Below are 25368 nucleotides of genomic sequence, written 5' to 3'. Positions count from 1 at the left end.
TTGTTGTTGTATGTTTCAATAGAGGAATAGGATGCAGATATTTTGACGAAGCCATTGTCAAAATGCAAGTTCGAGTTCGATAGAGACATGATTGGGGTTACTGATAATCCCTTTCTTGTTGAGAGGGAATGTTGAAAATAGCAACAAGAAATGCTGAAAATAGAAGTGCTAAAAATAGCTCTGCTATAAATAGCATTTCAGGATACCTTCCTATTTTAGTCGGTCCCTAAACTAAAATAGAGAAGTAAAATTCGAATTTGATCTTTGCAGCTATTTGTAAAATATTTAAATAATTCACCATGAGTTAATTAGTTGTAGGAAATCAAACATGACGTCTATGTGAAAACATGCAACAGTTTCTCCATTGATTGAGTAAGTTATCCCTTAATTAAAGGAGATCAGGATGAGTTGTACTTTGAGTTGTAATTAGTTAGCTCAATTATCTGAGTTAAGTCCAGTTAGATTAGTTCAAATAGTTTGTTGAACTAATTGTGAGTTCAGTTAGTTAATGCATGCATGCATGTAACTGTTGCACTTCAGATAACTGAATATTCTCTCATAAATAACTCATGCATGTCAGCTCATTCAGAGACCCAGTTGAGATCAGGTGACGGGACATTGTACTATTAGTTGCAGGAATATTCCTTGGAGGATATCTCTTGCATGCAAAAGGAATTCATTCCTTAGAGATTGCGCAGTTACTTCTTCAGTTTAGTGAGTGTGTGATGAGGCCAATTCACATAGGTGGCTTGGAGGAAGACATATGTTGTGTTTATTCAATCTATGAGCTGTATTGTTCTATTGCAGAGAGAGCAGGATAGCTTGTGAGCTGATTCTTTTGTAATTTGAACATATTTCCACTTGTATGATATTATAGAGATCAGTGTTTTAGGCTGAGGATTTTCCCAGAGTATTATTCTGTGTTCATGTGTGAATTCTTTCTCATTCTCAGTTATATGAGTTCTATTTGATCTTGCTCATATTCGATTAAGCTTCCGCAAAGTTTGTTGTAGAAGTAGATCTTGTATTTTGCTTTAGTATATTGCATAATCTGTTGATCTATAGTGGGAATTTCTACAATCCATACTTTATGATGATAAGGACTATATATCATTATCATCATCTAGGAAAAATGTTCAAGAAGAATCATCTTTACGGTCATGGGTTGAGGAACGTGAATCAGTGGATGCCTCTTGCAGTGGAACTTTACCAAAAAATGTTGGTGTCGTGATGGTAGTGTCACGTGATGTGCCCCCAAAAGTTCAAAATATTCTAGGCAATGTCAAGGAAAATTTCTTTCTCTACTCCTTAACTCATATTTCACCCCATCCACGTTTTGATAGACCAATTATCAAGATCATAGAATGATCTTTTCTTTAATGAAGGAGTCCAAGGGCTAACAATTTAAGGATATGATCAATTTTTTTTAAAAATGGATAGTCTTGTCTGACTTGCAAGGACTTGGGTGTCAAACTTGCTGCCGAGCCAATGTTATTCACATGTCAAAATTTTGAGTATGACTTGGGGTTGAGTTTGAATGAGAGGATTTTGCTTAATAGTGTTTAGTCAAGGAAAAGTGACAAATTCATAGTCCATTTGAATTATGATTCATGAAGCATAGTAACAAAGTTGGTGAGCTTAATAGGGCTCATCCTTGTCATGATGTGTTACATTCAAATAGAATGAATGCATGAATTTCAAAAGGCTGCGATATGATATAAATCTTGGGAAATTATGACCAAATAAATAACCCAAACCTGACACTTGAGATATGATATAAATCTTGGGAAATTTTAACCAAATACATAACCTAAGCCTTAAACCTAGTAGTGTGAAATCCATTGTTTGAAGTGTGGTTACTGAAGAAAAAATTCTTAAATACTTTTAAAAATTAACATACAAATAATTTATAAAAGTATGGAATTCCGTTCTCAATCGAATGTCAAACCGGATAACAAGTAAAGTGATAACCCACAATGACAATCCAAAATGGACAAGGCATATTGGACAAATGTTCAAAACTCATTGGGAACATCCTAATCCTATAGGCTGCTCATCTAAAGCAACCAAAGATGTTACCTTACCTGGGAAACATGGAATTTTAATGATATAAATGACAAAAAGATAAATAATTAAAATCGACTATTAGAACTAGCGCAAACAACGAATGATAAACAAAATTAAAAGGGGGAAAATGTCGCATACCCACTCCATGAGACTGCCATATGCTTCCATACTTTATGTTGCCCAAGACTAGGCAGGTCATTCCACTGGTGTCCACATCCTCGTATCCAAAGTAGAATTCATCGTCATATCCACATACAACCTGCATTGGTCATACCCTTCTGTAAAGAAATAAAATAAAAGAAAATGAAGCCCAAAATCCTTTTTACTGGTCAGCGGTTTAAATATTTTGAAGCGTGTATTTAAAAAGAAGATTCTCATACCAATATCTTTGCTTGCTTTGAAACTCTATTCAAATACATCACTTCCTCCAAAAACATTACATATCATGGATCTTCATAATTCAAGTCATCAATTAAACAAATTTCTATAATCTCTAGGTAGGAGTGCTTTGAAAAAAATCAACCTAATACACTGATTTCCCTATCATGAAATTTAGTTATGTCTACATAAACTTGTATATACGAAGATGAGAGAGTGGGGATCTGAGACGTCGAGGTAAGGGATATTTTAAAAGTTCCTACATTGCATTTCAAAACCAGAATAAGCTAACTCTGCACTCATTTACGAGGTAAAAGAGATAAATATTCATATGAACATCATGGAAAAAAACCATGGAAGAATTTTATGGCCTTTTCACATCTTATAGCAGGTTACCTTTTTTAATTTAGGTAGTGTATATTTTCATTAAGGAATAGATACGAAACAAATTCATTACTTGGTTTTGTTTCATATCTATTGGATATATTGGATCTGTAAATAGGACATAACAATGAACCAAAACATAACAGTCAACCTAAGCTACATCAATATATGCTTTGTATAATTTATTTTTTATGCTATACTTGACAACTAAGTAGCAAATGCAAACATTCTTAAACATTGAAACATGTTGTTCATTGCATGTAAAAGAAAAGTAGAAATTTTGTTTTTACCAAGATAAATTTGTCACCCATTAACAAACATTGGAGATTAGGAAGCCTCTCGAACAACTAATTGAGAAGACACATATTTCTTTAAGAAAAGGCACAACACATATGACAAGCTCCTTTAGTGATTTAAAGCTCCCCATCATCTCAATCAATATGTCCACAAAGAAATCATATGTATTATCGGGATATGCGTCAATTTCTAGTACGATCAAATTACTTCCACATTGCACATTGAGTCTCAAGATAAAGCATGAAAGCTCTTGAGAAAATCCCATTCACCCTCAAATATTTTATCATCTATGCCCCTGTATACACATATAAGACAACCTACGTTTATAGTGGTTTATATTTTATCCACATACAACCTGCATTTACACTGGTTTCATTGTAAAGCATTGAAAGTAATAGTAAAATCCAGACTTACATGGTTGTAGTTTGAAGCAATGCGATTGAAGAGGTTTTTTCCATATCTAGCGGTTGTTTGACACAAATTCAATGATTCCTCTACTGAGGACCACAAATGCAGGGAGTGCATAGAAGGCCGAATATTGGCGATCAAGTATTCTTTATGGTTTGGCTAGTCGAGTGGGGCGTCCGATCAAATTGGATGAGCATAAAACTAAGCTTCAAAAGGGGTCCTATGCAAGTGCTTTTAAATGATATCCCTTGGAAGCTTCAACATAGTACTCAGTATCATCATACAAAGGACCACCCAAAAACAGACCATCTGATCCTGTCAAAGTTTGAAGAACCAAGTCACCCTTTTTTAGAAGACCATTGCTACTGTCATTTTGAGAAATTATTTTAATATCAACACCTAGGATTGCTGGCAGCACTGACCTTGAATGTACTTTCCTAGGCACCCCACAAAAGAAGGAATAGTAGGTTGGCACCCATTAGTTTTAACAGCAATGTTCCGACTTCATGGATAAAAAAAGACATTTTCAAAACTATTTTTCTCACTAGCATTCCTTTTATCTCTCAGAACAAAGACAATGTCATCTTCAAGATCGGCCCAGTGAGTGTACTGATATACAACAATGTTGCTTGGCCCATTAGCATTTGAAACAAGTTTGAAATTATTGATCATATCTATAAATGCACACTCCTTTTCCATATGTCTACAATAATGCTTCGAGACAACTCATTTGCTTTTGGATAAGAACTTGAATCAACATGTATTTCACCACTCAGTAGATATTTTTCACCAGTCAAATATATAGGTTTATGGTTCAATACATTGAATTCTAATGAAGACATTCCAAAGAGTGCACGAGTTCAAGAAATGAAGCATGTGCACACAAGAAGCTTCTAAGTAGATTTGCTACCATCCTTTCTGAATCAACAAATTCATTGGTTCTTTGTTCGGCAATACGATGTAAGAAGCCACATGATGAGTAGACATAATATGCAACCAATAGCCTTTTTGGATAAAAACTATCTCTAAATGATCAGAAACACCAACATTGACATCAATAACCTTTCTCTCCCAACACTAGTCATCATCCCAATCTAACAAATTAAATGAAGGTCCATGTTCTACCTCAAGATGCAATGCACCAGGTAGGACTTTCTCAAATATGAAGCCACTTCTCTCATTTGTTAAACTTAAAGAGTTAAGCTTCTTTTAACCTAGAGTTCAGTAGATAGAGAATTAAGTGATATAGAAACCGAGGAGTCACATCCTTCCTTGGATATCACTGATCCACGGATATCAACAAGGGCCTTTATAAATTCAATGCCAAACATTGGTATAGTTACTGTCACATCAATATGTGATGGTGAAAATTGAAGACCAGAATCACGTTTTGTTGTTGTGGTCAGTGGGGATATTTGATATTAACATCGATGAACCTCGAAGCAGGAGTTTCCCAAACATCAATCCTCTTTAGTTGAAGCTTAACATTGCCTGGCCCATGTATCAAGCCAACTTGATGCTTTCCATGATAGCAATTTGTCACTAATTTTAGGGAACCATAAATATAATAATGTGGTGCTTCTATATTTGGGATTGAAGCCATGTTTGGCACAACCATGAAATTCTCCAAACTGCAAAACTCAAAGTGATCCTTCTCACCCTTGATTGTGTAGTGCGTTGATGTTGCATGATCAAGTTTGTAATATCCCTGGAAATATGTTGTAGCTCTTTCTTGTCCATCAAGTAATATCTTAACACCTTCAAAACAGACTCCTTCAAAGGTCACCACAAGTCCTCCAACTGAGAAACATGTGACTTGAAATGGTTGATATATATTAACATGATTGTGCTCAGAAAGAACCTCTATAGATGGAAGTGAAACATCAAATATTGTATTCTCACCATTGTAGAATGGCAACAACCTTTATTTTCCACATGGAATAAAATTAAAAGAAAATTTCCCATATGCATCAAATATTTCATGACAAAGCGCTTGATTTTGCCAAGGAGCTTCTTTGAGGGCACTTCACCTCATGGAAATCATCTGAATAAAGGTATACATGAACACCTAAAATAGGGTTACCCTGAGAAACAACTAAGCCATCCATATCATAACTTGGGACATAAAATATGTCATCTACTACCAGATTTCCAAAGCCCAACTCCATCTCTGGAGAGCCTCTTTGGACAATTGTTAAGAGAACATGAGAATCACATATTTGAAAGAGAATATTATAGAAAATATACTCTATAAACCTCAATCATTGTACCTCATGCGTAGCACCATCCTAGCTAGGATCGACATTAGGTATGACCTTGTATCTTCTTCCTCTGTTTAACAATTGGCTCACAGAGCTCACTCTTTCCACTTCTTCACATTTGATTTCATGGAGGGATACTGTGTCCTCTGGACACTCATCCTTAAGGAATCTCCAAACTTATTATGTGTATCAAATGAAGGCAAAGAGAGAAAAATATCATGGCCTTTCCTTTTTGAAAAAAAATGTAGTGGGATTTGATATGACCTGATATTTGTATACTGCTCGAGGATTGATGAAGTTTATGTGTTCATTATGGGAAGCAACCATCCTATATTTCCTTGGATTTATATTTGTAAACATGTAACTGTTAAACACATCATTAATGAGATCATTGCTGATGGAAATGAGTTCAACGTTCACATTGGCACGACCTCCATTTATATGTGGACAACTTTCTGCTCCAAGATTCCCCATCACTCTCCCAGAAATCGTGAATCAAGTGAAGTGAAAATTGATGTCTTCATGGCCATTACAATGATTGTGATCCACTAATACATATTCATCCATTTAAGATATATTCACCAAGTCAGGGAATATGAATATTTCCGATGTAATTTTTCCACTCGATAATCTTAACATCAAATCCAAAACTGTCTCATTCACCTTCACATCAAATTCAAAACTATCTCATTCATCTTCAGAGAGCTCTTGAAACAATTTTTCAGAATTGTATTGAATCTGCACAAATATATTAAAAAAATTATTAATGTATGCTACTTGATTACCAATCAAAATGTTTAAAACAATATAGCACCAACAAATTTGTATTTCATTTCCATTGCAAATAATTCACCTTCCTTCGTACAATGCATATGGCTCATGGATCTTTTCTAGGTGCTTCAATTGTTGTAACATATATCTTGTAGATGATATTGATAGATTATCTTGATAACCCCTTTATCTGCAATATGACTATTAGTTTACAAATCTACTCCTTGAACAAAGATTATATGTAGAAATTATATGCAAAGTAAAATTTACATGAGTAAATTTTTAACTTTTCAAATTCCACTTATATTCATCAAAATTTCGAGTAAGAAGTGTCTAGATCCTGCCCATAATTATCCATAGTATTAACGCAGGTCAATTTCTTCAAAAATTTTACTGGGTTTCCTTTCCCATCAATGTAGGGATTACATTTAAAATTTTAAAATTTTATTTTTAAAAATTCTTGAATTGTTATGGGATTTACCATCGAAGAAGAAACCAAATAAACCTTTATGCCATGCTTTCCTGCGTGTTTGGCCATGGTTTCTAAAGTTACATTCACAACCATGTCTTCTTGCGTGTTTTGCCATGGTCTCTAAAGTTGCATTCGCAACCATGTCTATGTGTTTGGCCATGACTGCTAAAGTTGCATTCGCAACCATGTCTGCCAATATCTACAATTTGAATTCAACCAAAAAAAATAACACAGTTAAGAGAAAAAGGATAATTGTTTTTTGGGTTGAAGTTTTGAAGACATATATGGAGGATCTGATCTCCCAAGAGAAATAAATAATGTAGAGAAGCTCTAGAAAAATCAAATAAAAATTATTTAAATAATTAAAAAATGTCACATTTAAATTTGGAACCATCCACTGTCATCTTCCAGATATAGATGAAAAATGTAATCTAATAAAGAAAATATGGAAATACTCCAGAAATCTAAAATTAATTATGAAATGTGTTTTCACACTTTTTTAAGAGTTACTCACCAGATCTAGTATCTGGATGGGCCAAGAAGCAAGATAGTTGACCTTTGCCGTAGTGCGTAAAGATTGGATCAATCATTCTGCAAGTTGAACATTTGATTTAGCTCAACAACAATGTGAGATTAATTGTGTAACGATTGGATCAATCATTCTGCAAGCTGAATATTTGATTTAGCTCAACAACAATGTGAGATTAATCCCGTAATGATTGGATCAATCATTCTACAAGCTGAATATTTAATTTAGCTCAACAACAACGTGAGATTAATCCAACATTGGATCTAAAGGTTTCCTCAACTTTATCAAAGACCAACTTTCGATGAAACCTCGACATCCATTGATCCGTCTTCCCTGGTTCGAATTGCCAGACATGTAACCAATATGTGAAGCACCCACCATGTCTCCATTATAAGGAACTTTGAATCTAAAAACCTATTGGTTTTTTTCTAGGTTTCAACAGCTCACTGCATCTCTCTTTCTCTAGTTCCCAACTAGTTGGACCACTAGTTCAATGCCGATAGAATATGAAATCACTCTAATGGTTGAGATTTCAGTTTTCATGGGCACCAAACACATGGATCTACTAAAAATTGAACTGCATGATTTGGATAAGTTTTATCATCCCAAAGATTTGGATAGGTGTTACCTTGGTAGAAACAGTTCCAGATGTAAAACAATGCCTTTACACTGCTAATTATCAAGGCAATATGATCTATAACCCCTACGGTTTAGAGAAAAATCACCCAAAACCCCAAATTTACAGTAGTTTAGATTATTAAATTATTAAGTTTTTTGTAATTCAAAGTTTAAATAAAATATTACAAATATCTATACTCTTTTTGAAAATACCAAGCAACTTTTCATTCAAATAATATTATTTCAGCTTTCATTTAATTGAAATTTATTTTATTTTAATTAATATAAAATGGTTTTTGGTTATTTATATGTATTTTTCAAATTTATTTGTAACTTACACATTAAAAATAAAATAATTAATGAGCCCATGGGGTAGATTGGGCATAAAAACATAAACATGTAAACTTAAATGTAAATGTAAAAGTTAATATTTGACATTTAACATTGTTAATCTAATGCGGACCCTATTTAAAAATCAATCTAATTATTGTTATGTATAAACACAACATAAATTTAAAATATAAAGAGGTTTACAAATAGTAAGAAAAGAGGTATGGTAAATAAATAAAAATATAAATAAACCGGAAGTATGGTAAATAAAGAGGATTGTTTTTTTTTTTTTTATATTTACTCCAAAGGTATGGTAAATAAATAAACATTTAAATAAACTAGAGGTATGGTAAATAAATAAAACCTCTTTTTATCTTTACTCCATTAACCTCTTTATATTTATGAAAACTCAAAAAATAGGTTTTATTTAGGTGCATCCCATGGGACACATAATTATTAATACCATGGGCCAATTACCATATTTATAAAAGAGGTATGATAAATAAATAAATATAAAAGAAGTATAGAGATGTATGGTAAATAAATAAAAACATATCAAATAAGATTACAAATCAACATCTAATTATATACCAAGCCTATGGGCCAAATACCATTGTAAATAAAAGAAATATGATAAATAAATAAAAATATAAATAAACAAGAGGTATGGTTGATCCAGGTGGCTCCAGAAACACACATAGGACAAAAAGGGCTAATGGAAGCTTGAAAATCAAAGTGTTTGGATTATGCTCAAACCAAGTTCATGTTAAATTCCCATCTTTGTGATCGCCGTTGTGCGAATGGTTCATCAATCCGAGCCCAGATGAAGAAGTTAGAAGGAGTAAAATTTGGGCTGACTTTTTGCTGACTAGATAGGCTTAAGGAGGCCACAATTTGGATAAAAACTGGCCACTGAATTCCAGCCAACCTGGGCTAGATTCCAAGTGAATTTGTGGCTTGGTTAATTTGACTCCTTTGGTCCAAAACCAAATTTTCAAATATGCACAATTTGTTTTGTGTAAAAAAAAAATGGTGGCGGGCCACCACCCGTGCCACCCCACCATATATTAAATATATATATCGGTTCTATATATATATATATATCATAACCATGCATATTATATTGGGAGGCCGGTGGGGATTGAACCCGCCCGTCCCACATGGGCCTGCCCCCACCAGTTGGCCTCATAACAAAACCAAATCCCAAATACGCCATTCGAAAAGTACTATGGTCAACCGAATACACCAACCAGCGAAGGCAGGTACGGGGAGTGGGCCACCTAAGGTGGGCCCAGCCTAACCCATAAACCAAATAATTTTAATGTGTAAAAAAAGGAGGAGGCAGTATTTGACCGCCCGACGTCCTCCCTATTAACTCGATCCTTAACCAAATCAAGCCAACCGCCCACTTGGGAAACTAAGCCCACAAGTTAATATTTAAACGTCATTTGCACGTAGTTCAAGGCAGATGGGGGAACCAGGAGTGGGCTCATATTTCGAGGCAGAGGAGGTAGTGCATGCAGTTCGAGGCAACATTTTGCAGGAGGGTCAAATTTTCACTTTGTCAGATTTTGACAAATTTTATATGGTTTCAACACTTCTCGATGCTACGAACACAATGGTGTTGTTCATTTCTCCATCAAAGTTTTGCATTTTTTGGCCATTTTTCAGTATGCAGATGGAACCATGACTGCTATAGAAATATTTAGTGGAACCATGATCCTTGAAATTTTCCCGACGAGGTAATTTTCTCCATGTTGGAATATAGTCAAGTTTATAGTTGTTTTCATGGTTTTCCACATGGATCACAATGGCGAGGTCAGATTCACCTTTTCAGTTGTAGATGTCTAGTCCAACCATGGAGTAGAATCTTTGAGGAATCTAGGGGGAATCTAAAAGTTTCCTTGTGCCCCAGATTCTCACTTTCTCATAATTCAAAAATTGGAAAGTTTATTTTGCACTATTCGACGCCACAAATCTAATGGTGCATTTAGATTTCTCATTTTCTCATTCTATTCTTTAGCCACTTTTCTAAGTGGAATGCAAGTGTCAGCATTCATGTGTTAGCAACCATTTTCGTGCGATTAATGTTGTGAGATTGATGGCACAAACAAATTCAACAGTTTGACATCCACTTCTTTAGATGGCCCTTGGTCTTGAGGTATATGCAGTGTGTTCATGTACTTCTTTTTCCATGCATTGTGCTGCACAGGTCCATGTTTGATGTTGATGAGGGATCTTGTCTATTAATTGTTTTCATGATTCCTACTTGATGTGATGCGGAATCGTCTATGTGATGTAATTATTGTCATGATTCATGATGTTATGTTTTGAGATCCCTTTGTTGTATGTTTCTGGGATACTCATTTTGTCATCATGTATGTTTGCATTGAGATCCCTTTTATGCCATGTTGGCGGGATGCTCATCATGCATGAGTTTTATGTCATACTGATATGAGTCTTTTTTTATTGAGAGTTCCTATAGTGGAACATCTCTTGGAGCCACTCTTGTGTGAGGGAATTTTCCTTGTATGATAGTGACATCACCTCTATGTACATCATCACTTTTGACAACACTTAATGCAATGGTCTACACCATATTGACATTGGGGCCCGGAGACATAGTCCCACCTGGATGAACTCCATTATCAATGGCTTATGTTTTCATGTGTTGATGATTGTCATGTTCCTCTTCTTTACAACATGTAGATGTATTCATTGATGTTCTTTTAAAAAATGCAATTTAACACATCACAAAAGTAAAAGGTCTTCGAAGGGTCCTTCATCACACCCAGACCTAGATCAAGTGGTATCGGAGCGGTCTTTGCATGGATGTGAATTGCAAGCATGAACAATGGAACATGCTGCAACAGAGGATGAAAAAGCAATGTACGGGACCATGCTCAACATTTCCAAAAGGGTAGAGATAATGTATGAAACTCTACAGAAATAGACAGAGGAAAAGGAGCGATTGTTGCTTCAGTTGCAAGCCATGGTAAAGGCCCTGGAAGAACTGAAGCATAACAAACATAATCTTCAAACAGAGAAATTTGAATTGAAGATGCGTCTACATGAAGAGAAAGAGGAAAAACAAAGTTTGCTATGACAATTGTAAGCTAAGGACGAGGCCTTGGAAAAGCTGCGGTGTGACCCATGTGAGGTAAAATGTAATTCTTTAAATTCATGTATGTGTCCTGATGATGATTTCGCTATTTTTGAAAAGCATACCACAGGAATTGGCTCCAATCTGTTGAATAAAATGGGGTATGAAGGAAAAGGATTGGGCATTAATGGCCAAGGCATTGTCAAACCCATCAAAGTGGAAGAATTACCGTGTCGAACAGGACTTGGATATGTTAGAAAGGAAGTTGGGGAATGCGCTGAGATATCTAGTGAACCACCAAGAACAGATGATGGGCAACCCTCATCAATTCTTTCCAAATCAACAAAGGAGGTAAAAGATGGTGATTTTCTTTCAGTTTCATTGTCACATAGTATGATTTCTGTTGGAGATATGGAGATACCAATTATAGGGACAAACGTGAGGCTCCTTACCAGAACGAGGCACAAGAAGGAAAAAGAACCTGGTATTAATAGCCAAGGCATAACTCAACCATTGGAGGTTGTGTAGAGACCTGAATTTGCAGGCATGGGATACACCAATGGTGAATGCTCAAAGGTGTCACATGGTTTCGAGACATCATCGAAATCGTCAAGGAAAGCAAATGACGGGAACACATCCCCATCATCCCATGGTAGTTTCCATTGCAAGGAAAGAGCGGAGGCAAGCTCTCATCACCATACTTACACCAGAGGTGGCAAGGAAAGGTACAACAAGTTTCAACATTCGAATGTTCATTTCGATTATAATCATGTTGATAAAGATGAACATAAATCAAGACATAGAAAAACATCTACCTTTTGTGGATTACATAACCATATGTTTTATAAGTGTTGGAAAAGAATGGCAGCACACAAAAGGATGAGGCGTGAAAGACCCTCTCAATAGCAGGTAAAGAAACATGTTAAAAAAATGTGGAGGAAGAAGACCTATTGCAATCAATGTGACAGAAGTGGCCATCAAAGAGCCACATGTTGGAGACTCCATCCATAGCAGTGCCTTAAAGACAAAGTGTCAATGCATGAACCAGGTGAAACTGTTCGACAAGAAAAACCACCACAGGGGGGTGACCCATTCACATTGATAAGTGAAAAATGGTTTCTAGATATGTTAGCTTGTCATGGTTGTGCTTTTGTAAAACATTTGTTGCATTTTAAAATGTAAAATTGATGATGTGTTTTTCATCACTTGTTAAGCAACAATGATGTCTGGTCTCATTTTGAGTTGCATGATAAACTATGAAAGTGATGTCATTTTTCCATCACTTTTCAAGGAAACAATAGTGTTTGGCCTTATTTTTGTAAATCATGTGTTACAGTGACGATGTGTTTTCCATCACTTGTTGAAGCAATAATGATATGTTGGCCTTGTTTTCATACTTGGGGGATTGCGTCCATCTTGATGTAAACTCGACCACCGAGTATGTGCTATAAACTCATGGCAAGTATGGGATGCTTGGGTCATTAGTTGGTCATGCAAGTCAAGCACTTAAATTGCAAAACAATGTACTACAAATTGCAAGTGTCGGCTCATCGCTTAAGGCTCTGAAGAACAAAGGTGAAAGAGATGGAAGCGAGACCTTTCAGGACGTTTGTTGGGTTGTGTTATATTCTTTCCATGTAGTTAACAGGGGGTTTGAGGGGCACCTGTAAACCCATTTTATGGGGCTTCCCCGAAATTTTTTGGTTTTGGACCCTATGTTAGGTTGGGCGGACCCACCTATGGTTTTGTGCATGATTTTCACACATGTTTTTTGGGCGTGATGGCTTTTGGTCCATGGTATTGGATGCTTCAGCATATATAAATATGTATTATAACATTGAAAGGAACATAATGAAAAATCAAGCTTGTAGTCCCGGTTTTGGGATCCAGGGGAAAATCTCTATGTATTTGTGTTCTATGTTTCCTGCTCTTGCATTATTTATTTTCTGTGTTTTAGAATTCATATGCAGGTAATTTCTATATGGGGTTAAAACCTACATTTGGTATCAGAGTTGTTTTGGCTTTAAGGGGACGCCTTTGTTGTTGAGGGGTTTCGCTCAGGCCTATGGTAGACCCTGTTCAGTGGGAGATCTGCGAGATCGATTCTAGTGGTGAAAGAAGATGGCGAGCAATGGAAAGATACAGATTGAGAAATTTAATGGTCAGAGTTTTGAGTTGTGGAAACTCAAGATGGAGGATTTATTGGTGGATAAAGATTAGTGGATCGCGATGGATCCGGGTACTAAACCAACAGGAGTGTCCAATGAAGAATGGAAGAAGTTGGATTGGAAGGCAAAGAGCACAATACGATTGTGTGTCCAAGATTCAATATTGTTGAATGTATCAAGGGAAGCTATGGCGAAGGCTTTGTGGGACAAGTTAGGGACTTTGTACCAATCTAAATCTCTGGTGAATAAACTGTTCCTACGGAAAAAGTTGTATAACCTGAGGATGAAAGATGGAGACTCAGTGACAGAGCATCTGAATGCATTTAATACTGTGGTAAGTTAGTTAGCATCTGTTGATATTAAAATTTCAGATGAAGATAAGTGCATGAGTTTGTTGTGTTCTCTACCAATTCGTGGGATAGTCTGGTTATTACAATAGGTAGCAATGCAACTGCCTTACAGTTTGAAGAAATAGTCACAGCCTTGCTGATGGAGGAGATGAGACGGAAAAATATGGAGAGCCAGAATAGTGATGCCTTGCCTGTATGAGGATGGTCCTAGAACAGAAACAAAAATAAGTCATCGAGTGGGAGATCTAAATCTAGAGGGAGATCTGAATCTCCAGGAAAACCTGTAAAGGTGGTGTGCTGGAAATGCAGAAAGGAAGGCTCCTTTTGCAGAGACGAAAACCACCTCAGATGAAGGTGGGGATGTGTACTTGGATTCTTCAAGTAGACATGTAGATCATGAGGCATGGTTGATTGACTCAGGTGCATCCTTTCACTTCACTCCCCATAGAGAGTGTTTTTTTGAGTATGAGAAATATAATGGTGGTGATGTCTTCTTGGGGGATAACAGGAAGGCTAGAATCATTGGTCACGGAAAAGTAAAGTTGAAGTTGCAAGGTGGAAGTGTTAGAACACTTTCGGGTGTTCTCCATATTCCTGAATTGGCCAGAAATCTGATTTCTGTAAGCAAGTTGGATGATGCAGGTGTAAAAATAGTGTTCGAGAAGGATACCTGCAAGATGGTTCGGGGAGCACTAGTATTGATGCAAGGATTTCGAACTGGAACTCTATACAAGCTACAAGGTAGCAGAGTTGTTGATGGGTGCAACAGTTCTGTGGTTCTTGAAAGTGGAGCAGAAAATCTAGTGGTCTCTGGAGAAAAGACCATGTTGTGGCATCAATGGCTTGGACATATTGGAGAGAAGGGCCTTCAAATACTTCATGCTAAAGGTATGGTAGAAGGTATGAGTAATAGCTCTCTAGATTTTGATTTCTGTGAAAATTGTGTATATGGGAAGCAAAATCGGGTGAGTTTCCCCTCTAGTGGTAAGAGGACGAAACAGATATTAGCGCTTGTGCACAGTGATGTGTTTGGACCTATGAAGGTTCCATCACTGGGTAAGTCTATGTACTATGTATCATTTATAGATGAATTCTCAAGGAATACATGGATATATTTCCTTAAGAAGAAATCTGAAATCTTTGACAGGTTTAAAGAATTCAAGGCTCTGGTGGAAAACCAGACAGAGAAGAAGATAAAGGTGCTGAGGACAGATAATGGTGGAGAGTTTTGCAATAAGGAATTTGAAGAATTCTGTAAGAAGTGTGGTATAGCACTAGAGAAGACTACTCCATATACACCTCAGCAAAATGGAGTTGCAGAAAGAATGAATAAGATGTTGATGGAAAGGGCAAGAAGCATGCTCAATGGTACCAAGTTAGGACAGGAATTCTGGGCAGAGGCAGTGGATACTGGATGTTACCTGGTCAACAGGTCACCTTCATCAGTGTTGGAGGATAAGACTCCACAAGAGGTATGGACTGGTAAGAAACCCTCTCTTTCACATCTAAGGGTATTTGGATGTGATGCATATGTACATGTTCCAAAGGAGAAAAGAACCAAGTTGAATAGTAAATCTAAAAAGTGCATCTTTATTGGGTATAAGGATGGTTTAAAGGGTTATAAGCTTTGGAACCCAATAACAAGGAAGGTTGTGTATAGCCAAGATGTAGTGTTTAGAGAGGTGAAAGATGTTATTAAACATGAAGTCCAACCAAAGGAACCTGAGAAGATAGATTTTGAGCTAAAGGAGGAAGACTAGACTCTATAGCAGAGGAGGAATCAGAAGATGAAGAGCCACAAACTCCAGCTTTGAGAAGATCAATTCGAGAAAGAAGGCAGCCAGAAAGGTATAGTCCATTTTCTTTCTGTTCAAATTTTGCTTTTATATGTTACTGATGATGATCCCAGAACTATGAAGGAAGCAGTGGATTTAGACAATGGAAAACTCTAGAAAGAGGCCATTGTTGATGAAATGGCATCTTTGCACAAAAATGAGGCTTGGGATCTGGTGAAGTTGCCAGCTGGAAGGAAACTCATTGGCAGCAAACGGGTGTTCAAAAAGAAGACAAATGCAGAAGGAAAAGTGGAGAAATCCAAAGCTCGGTTGTTAGAAAAAGGTTATTCCCAGGTGCCGGGAATTGATTTTGGTAATATTTTTTCTCTTGTTTCCAAGGTAACTTCTATTAGATTACTTTTATCTGTTGCTGCTTATTTTGATTTTGAAGTAGAACAGATGGATGTGAAGACAACATTTCTTTATGCGGATTTGGAATAGGAGATCTACATGAAGCAATCTGAAGGCTTTGCAGTGAAGGGTAAGAAAGAACTAGTATGCAAGTTAAAGAAGTCTCTGTATGGGTTAAAACAGACACCAAGGATGTGGTATCATAAATTTGATACATTTATACGGGGACTTGGCTTCACCAGAAGCAAAGCAGATCACTGTGTGTATTTTAAATTAATTGGTGACTGTGTTATTTATCTGGTCTTGTATGTGGATGATATGTCGCTGGTTGGAAATGACAAAGAAATTATCAAGGATTTGAAGACCCAATTGTCCTCCAAATTCGACATGAAAGATCTTGGCGCTGCAAACTATATTTTGGGCATGGAAATTAAAAGAGATCGGGAAAAGAGGAAGCTCTAGTTAAACCAAAGGAAGTATGTCGAGACAATACTGCAGAGGTTTAATTTGCATGATAGTAAACCGATGAAGTTTCTTATTCCTATAGGTGTGAGGTTATCTGCTGAACAGTGTCCCAAGACACAAGAAGAGGAAGAGGACATGTCCTGTGTTCCATATACAAGTGCAGTCGGTAGCTTGATGTATGCAATGGTCTGTACTAGACCAGACATTGCACATGCAGTGGGAGTATTAAGCAGATTTATGTCAAAACTAGGGAAGGAGCATTGGACAGGAGTGAAGTGGGTTTTTAGTTATTTGCATGGCACTAGTGATTATGGTTTGTGCTACCAAGGAAGACCATGATTGGATAGAGTCTTGGATATTCGTGGCTTTGTTGATGTAGACTGGGCTGGAGATCTGGATCAAAGAAGATCTACAAGTGGGTATGTGCTTAACCTATTTGGATGTGCAGTCAGTTGGATGAGTAAGAAACAATCTGTAGTGGCACTATCAACTATAGAGGCAGAATACATGGCAGCCACTCATGCAAGCAAGGGAGCAGTTTGGTTGCAGAGATTGTGCTCAAGTATGGGGTTAGTATAGGAAGCTATAAGGATAGACTATGATAGCCAAAGTGCAATTTTCTTGGCAAAGAACCCTGCATATCATTCAAAGACAAAGCACATTGATGTTTAGTATCACTTTGTGAGGGATATGATAGAAGACAAAAAGGTGTTGCTGGTAAAGGTGGACACTTTGAAGAATACTGCAAATGCATTGACAAAATTTGTGAGCTTTGATAATTTCTCTTGGTGTAGAGAAACAATGGGCGTTGCAAGGCTGGATAAATGACTAAGCTCTCTTGTGGCCCCATGTGGAAAGAAAACAACAAGTGGGAGAATGTTGGGTTGTGTTATATTCTTTCCATGTAGTTAATATGGGTTTAGAGGGGCACCTGTAACCCCACTCTATGGGGACCCTATGTTAGGTTGGGCGGACCCACCTATGGTTTTGTGCATGATTTTCGCACATGTTTTTTGGACGTGATGGTTTTCTCTCCATGGTATTAGATGTGATGGTTTTCGGTCCATGGTATTGGATGCTTCGGCATGTATAAATATGTATTATAACATTGAAAGGAACATAATGAAAAATCAAGCTAGTAGTCCGGGTTTTGGGATCCAGGGGAAAATCTCTGTGTATTTGTGTTTTATGTGTTTTGCTCTCGCATTATTTATTTTCTGTGTTTTAGAATTCATATGCAGGTAATTTCTGTACGGGGTTAAAACCTACAACGTTTGTGGTGTAGACAAGGTACAGAGAAGTTATAGATTATTTTTCATGCTTTTGGAGGACCAAAAGCTCCTCAGTGGGGAGGATTGATCCAGGTGGCTCCAGAGACACACATAGGATAAAGAGGGTTGATGGAAGCTAAAAAATCGAAGTGTTTGGATTATGCTCGAACTAGGTTCATGTTAAATATCTCATCGTTGTGATCGTGGTGGTGTGAACGGTTCGTCCATCCGAGTCTGGATGAAGGAGTTAGAAGCAGTCAAATTTGGGTTGACTTTTTGCTGACTGGGCAGGTTTAAGGAGGCCACAATTTGGACAGGACTTGGCCGCCAGATTCCGGCCAACTTGGGCTAGATTTTAGGTGAATTTGTGGCCCAATTAATTTGACTCCTTCAAACCAAAACTGAATTTTCAAAATATGCACAATTTGTTTTTTATAATAAAAAATATAAAAGAAAAATGGTGGCAGGCCACCACCCCCTCCACCCCACCATATATGAAATATATATATGGTTTCTATATCTATATAAATCATAACCATGCGTATTATATTGTGAGGCTGACGGGGATTGAACCTGCCCGGCCCACGTGGGGCGGCCCCCACCGGGCGACCTCATAACAAAACCAAACACAAATACACCATTCAATAGTACTACAATCAACAAAATACACCAACCAACGGAGGAAGGTACGCGGGGCGGACCGCCCAAGGCAGACCTAGCCCAACCCATAAACCAAATAATTTTTATGGGTAAATAAAGGAGGAGGCGGGGTTCGATCGCTCGACCTCCTCCTTATTAACTGGAGCCTTAACCAACTCAGCCAACCGCCCACTTGGGAAAATCCACCCACAAGTTAATATTTAAACCTCATTTGCACGTAGTTAGGGGCAGATGTAGGAACCAAGAGTGGGCATGGATTTCGCGGTAGAGGAGGCAATGCACGCAGTTCGAGGCAACGTTTTGCAAGAGGGCCGAATTTTCACTTTGTCAGATTTTGACAAATTTTATATAGTTTCAACACTTATCCATGCTACGAACGCAATGGTGTTCTCTGTTTCTCCATCATAGTTCTGCATTTTTAGCCATTTTTCAGTATGCAGGTCGAACCATGACTGCTGCAGAAACAGGGAGCGGAACCATGATCCTTGAAATTTTCCCAAGGAGGTAATTTTTCTCCATGTCGAAATATAGTCAGGTTATAGTGATTTCTCATGGTTTTCCACATGGATCAGAATGGCAAGGTTGGATTATTCTTTTCAGTTGCAGATGTCTAGTCCAAAGATGGAGCAGAATCTTTGAGGAATCTAGGGGGAATCTAAAAGATTCCTTGAGCCCCAAATTCTCACTTTCTCATAATTCAAAAATTGGACAGTTGATTTTGCACTATTCGACACCAAAAATCTGATGGTGCGTTCAGATTTCTCATTTTATCATTCTATTCTTTAGCCACTTTTTTAAGTGGAATGTAGGTTTCAGCATTCATGTGCAAGCAAACATTTCCATGCGATTGATGCCGTGAGATCGATGGCACAAACAACTTCAGCAGTTTGATATCCGCTTCTTTAGATGGCCCTTGGTTGTGAGGTATATGCAATGTGTTCATGTACTTCTTTTGCCATGCATTGTGCTGCACAGATCCCTGTTTGATGTTGATGAGGGATCTTGTTTATTACTTGTTTTTTATGATTCCTACATGATGTAACGTGGAATCGTCTATGTGATGTACTTGTTGTCATGATTCATCATGTTATGTTTTTAGATCCCTTTGTTCTATGTTGCTGGGTTACTCATATTGTCATCATGTATGTTTGCATTGAGATCCATTTTATGCCATGCTGGCAGGATTCTCATCATGCATGAGTTTTATGTCACACTGATAGGAATATTTTTTGATTGAGAGTTCCTGTAGTGGAAAATCTCTTGGAGCCACTCCTGCGTGAGGGCATGTTGCTTGTAGATAGCGACATCACCTCTATGTACATCATCACTATTGACATAACTTAATGTAGCGACCTACACCATCTTGACACTAGGGCCCGAAGACGTAGTCCCTCTTGGACAAACTCCATTATCAACGGATTATGTTTTCATGTGTTGATGATTGTCATGTTCCTCTTCTTTACAGCATTCATATGTATTCATTGATGTTCTTTTAAAAAATGCAATTTCACACATCTTGAAGGTAAAAGGTCTTGGAAGGGTCCTTCGTCACACCTGGACCTGGATCAATGGTAAATAAATAAAACCTTTTTTTATATTTGCTCCATAAACCTCTTTATACTTACTAACACTCAAAAAATAGGTTTTATTTAGGTGAAACTTATGGGAAAAATACCATGGGCCAAATTATTATTAATACCATGCAAAAAATACTATTAACCATAATATTAATATTAAAAGATTATTATTATTATTAAATATAATATTTATATTAATACATCATAATATTGATATTATTAAATATAATAAATTTTGTTTCAATCCAATATTAAATTTGTTATATTATAATATATATTAATATATCATGATATATATTAACTCTATATATATGGGAGGTATGAACAAAGACATAAAGTTATAGAGGTGGAGAGATAGGGGGAGTGACAAGGGAAAGATGGAGATAGACTAAAGGAGAGGGGAGAGAATGAATAAAAAGAGAGAGAGGTAGAGAAGGGTAAAAGAGGGAGAGGGAGACAAAAAGATGGACGGGGAAGAGAGAGGAGAATGGGAGGGAGATGGTGAGAGGATTGGAGAGAGAGAGAGAGAGATAAAAGTAGGAGAGAAAGGATGAGGGAGAGTAGGAGAGAGTGAGGGATAGAGATATGGAGTTGGAGGGGGAGAGAGGAAGGGAAGAAGAAATACATAGAGAGTGAGAAGTGGAGTGAGAGAGGGACTGACAAGGGAGAGATGGAGAGAAAGAGTGTATATTTAGGGGTGAGATAAAGAGATAAATAAGGAGAGATAGAGTGAAGGGGGAGAGAAGGAGATAGAAGGAGACGGAGGGATATAGTAACATAGGTAGAGAGAGAGAGAGAGAGAGAGAGAGAGAGAGAGAGAGAGAGAGATTGATGGGGTAAGAGAGAGGATTAGAGGGAAAAAAGAGAGAGAGATAGTGTGATGGGGGAAGAGAGAGGGAGGTAGGAGAGAAAGGGAGAAAGGGGAAGTACGAGAGAGAATATTTGAGAGAGAGGAGTGTTAGGACTCAGAATTGACCATTTTTGACCTTATATTTTTGCCATAATATTACCCTTTTTCAGTTCATAAGTTGAAAGCTTTGATTACATAATGACCTAATTACCCCAAGGTATGAAGTAACTCTCCGCATGACTATGTGTTTAATTATTCATTACATATTCATGTTATCTTTATATTTATCTTTGAAAAAGCTAACTAAGTTGCCAAGTAACCGTTGAACTATCTAAAGTCTGTAGAAATTATAATTCATAGTTGCTGTAACACCAGAAACAGCAACTACGCAGTTGCTGCAACACCAGAAACAACAACTACGCAGTTGCTACAGCACCAGCAACAACAAATATCTAAAGCAGGGAAATGTTATTTTGCAACAATACCGGAAATAACAAACGGAAACTATCAGAAGATCGCCAAAATTCCACGCTGACACAGCATGATCAGCAACTGTCCAAAAAGGGTAAAACACGGTTACAGTTGCTAAAATATCAGGAACAGCATGGGTTTACTAAATCAGCAACCATGGGGAAGGGGCAAAGGATAGTGCGAGGATTCCAATAAGACGGTCGAAGTTCGAGACCCAAGAAAGAATACACTGTCACACTGTTGTAACAGCATCCTGTAACAAGGGTGGATTTCTTATTTTTGATAGAAAGGTTTAACTGGATGAACTATGACAGTCTGTTGTAATAGATGTCTCCTCTATAAAGAGGAGACATCTACATTTGAGAAGGGGGAAGAAGAATAGTCTGTAAGGGAAATTTTAAAAGACAACAGCAAAGTCTGAACTTTTATTGTAACTGGACCTTTTGGCAGATGAATAGAAGATTGTTCTGAGCACCTAATCTAGTATTTGTGTCCTGGGGAATCTTGTGAGAGGGATCGGGCCCACCTTCCTCACAAGATTCACCCATTTACTTTTCTGTCAAGTGTGTAAGTGTGTTTGGTAATTTCTTTTTGCTGGTACTCTGTTTTGGATTCTGTAGCATTACCTCTGATAATTTCCTTTTTGTTGGTACTCTATTTTGTTAATCATTTGAAGCTGTAAAAGAATACTTCACCGGTGAATTAGAGTTGCAGTGTATATTAGCAATTTGGTTACAGGGGCAGGTGCTGAACGTCCTTACCTGGAGGATAGGGTCCTGATCCTCTGCTAACAGATCATCCATCACTTCTCTTTTTAGATTTGTATTCTTAGTTAACTGCTTTCATTTTACTTTTGCAATGCACTGTTATAACATAGAGTGAGAAACAGAATCGTGTATACTACAACTCTTTAATGCTTTTAAAAATTAAGTACATACAGTACGCGGTAGCCTTTGAAATAAAAGACTTTCCCAGGTTGACAAATTAATGTGGTACTTGACTGTTTAATTGATAAACAATTCAACTAGCCAACATTTTGGCGCCGTTGCCGGGGAAGGCGACTAGAGATTTCTAAAAGCATTAATGATTTCTTTTTGAGAATAACAGGTGCACGAGAGGATGCAGGAAACCTAATTTCAGAGGCGGCAAGGGCGGAGGAGGAAGAAAAACCTTTATTGATGAAATTATCTCCAAGGCCGAGACATCACATAGGACGAGTTCCCGGAGGCCTCAGATCCAGCATTCCTCACAAACAGATCGACAGACGGAGGAAGTACTAGGACCTGAAAGGAAGCTGGAAGTACCAGAATATACTGAGGAACCGGTAGAAGAACCTGAAGAAACAGAAGATACAAAAGATAAAGCAAGTGATTCAGGAAAAAGACTAATGGAGGATAACAGAGTAGAAGGAAGAGGGGAAAACTCACTCTCTACCCTGGAGTTCCCTATTGGGGAGCTCCCGAGAGGAGAAACCCCCATGAAGAACATTCCACTCTCAGCATTACCCAACTTTCATGGGTTATCCTCTGAAGATCCGGATGAATTCCTCTTTGAATTCGATATACTATGTAGGAGTTATGATTATGTGAGCCCTAATCAGAAACTAAAACTGTTCCCAGCAACACTGAAAGGGAATGCGTTAAGGTGGTTTATGAGCTTAGGAGCTCAAGCAATCACTACCTGGGATCAGATGAAAGAAAGTTTTCTGGCCAAATATCAGGATTACTGCTGGACAAGAGAAAGGAAGGAAGAATTATTCAAAATGGTTCAGAAGGAGGACGAGAATTTGGAAGACTTTGTGGAAAGACTGCAGTATAAACTGCAGCGGTCTGACCACCCTAACATGAGTAAAGATATCCTGAAAACAATATTGCTGAAAGGGGTACGAGATGACTGCTTGGATATGTTGAATATGTTAGGAAAAGGGGACATTTCTAAAGAACCATTTGATGAAATTGTCAACCTCTGCATGAGATGTTCAAGAGGAGCAGTGAGCAGATCAAAAAGCAGGGACAATGTATATTCAAGAGTCCAGAAGTCAGCAAGTGGAGGAGCAACAAGGGCTGAAATAGGTAATTTGTTAGAAGAATTTAAAACTGAGATGTTAAGCTCTTTTTCTTCACAAATTGATGCTCTGCAGGTAAAAAAGAAACAGGCAGAAGCAGAAGCTGCCCTAGCTATTTTTTGTTCCAAATGCAGAGAAAAACACCCACTCAGGGAATGCCCACTAGATAAGGTACCAATCTGCACGATCTGCGAAAAGGACCATGAGACCCAGCAATGCCCCTCTCTGCCTAGAATTAAAGCAGCATTGCAGTCAACTGAAGAAGAGGCTGAAGCAGTGTACCTGATGACATAGAGGAGGCAATGGCCACAAAGACAAGGTATGAATTCTAACACAGCATTTAGTCGTTGGAATAATCACTCTCCTTTTCAAACAAATTACCCACCCATGAACCAAATGCAGTACCCACCCTTTAACACAATGAATTTTCCACCTATGCAGCAACCAAATTTTCCTTTTCCTGATCCTACCATGTGGAATCCTTGGGCTCCCCAGCAACCGTATTTTAAGCAATGGAATCCAAACTGGGCAGCCCAACAGATGCCATTTCCTCAACATCAACAGTCTCTTTCCTTACCATCCAATACTCCTCCAAATAACCAGGCAATTAGACCGCAGCTGCCTGTGCAACCCAACCCCAACCCAAATAATAATAAAGCCTTGCAAGCAATTGATATTCAAAATCAACCTGTCTCCCCCATGCAATGTAACGATATCCACCTTCGCTCAGGGAGAATTGTTGAACCAATCATTGATGACATTACTGACTCTGATAAAGAGGAAGTTACAAAAGAAAAACCAGCTAACAATAATGCTGAAACAGTGGAAGCAACATCTAACAACAATGATCAAACAACAGATCCGCCATTTCCTGAACGACTGGCTCTCACTAAAACACTTGAGCAACCTGCTTTTAACCTTTTAGGCGAACTACAGAATTTATACGTTAAAATTCCATTATTGCAAGCATTAAGAGATGTTCCCATTTATGCTAGGACTGTTAGAGATATTTGCATAAAAAAACCTGGAAGAAAAGCTAAGGACCCCCTCACAGTTCATGTGATGGGAGAACTGACTGCTTTAATGACAGAAAAAGATCATCCTGTGAAATATGGTGACCCTGGTCACCCTACAGTAACAGTCCAGGTTGGAAAAACTTTTGTCTCTAAAGTTCTAGTAGATTTAGGTGCTGCAATAAATATTATGACACTTGAAACAGCACAATTGCTTCAGTTAAAAAACTTTATTAGGGAAACTCCAACCATCCTAGAATTGGCTGATCGCTCTACAATTAAACCAGAAGGGGTCATTGAAGATTTAATAATTTTTGTAGAATCCTGGAATTACCCAGCTGACTTTGTGGTGTTACAAACTAAAACAAAGTTGGGGGGTCATCCGCTGATTCTAGGAAGACCTTGGTTGGCTACAGCAGATGCTTTCATCAACCGTAGATCAGGATCAATGACCATCTCTAATGGGCAAGAAACCAAACAGCTTACCCTTTATCCTCATGCTACACCCATGATTAATAATGACAATTCTGTATGGGTAGATTATGAGGATGAAGAAACCCAACCTATATTGACTATCGGACAAGCCTTAACTTTCAAAGACTCTACCGAAGATGAATTAATGAGCAGCTTCATTTCTAAACCTTCTTCGGTCAGCCAAGAAATGTATAATCACT

This window comes from Pinus tabuliformis, chromosome 8 (genome assembly GCF_031772625.1).
Source record: "Pinus tabuliformis cultivar Carrire ecotype Pingquan chromosome 8, CPIR1, whole genome shotgun sequence".
NCBI classification, from domain to species: domain Eukaryota; kingdom Viridiplantae; phylum Streptophyta; class Pinopsida; order Pinales; family Pinaceae; genus Pinus; species Pinus tabuliformis.
Note: the sequence above shows the minus strand (reverse complement) of the source record.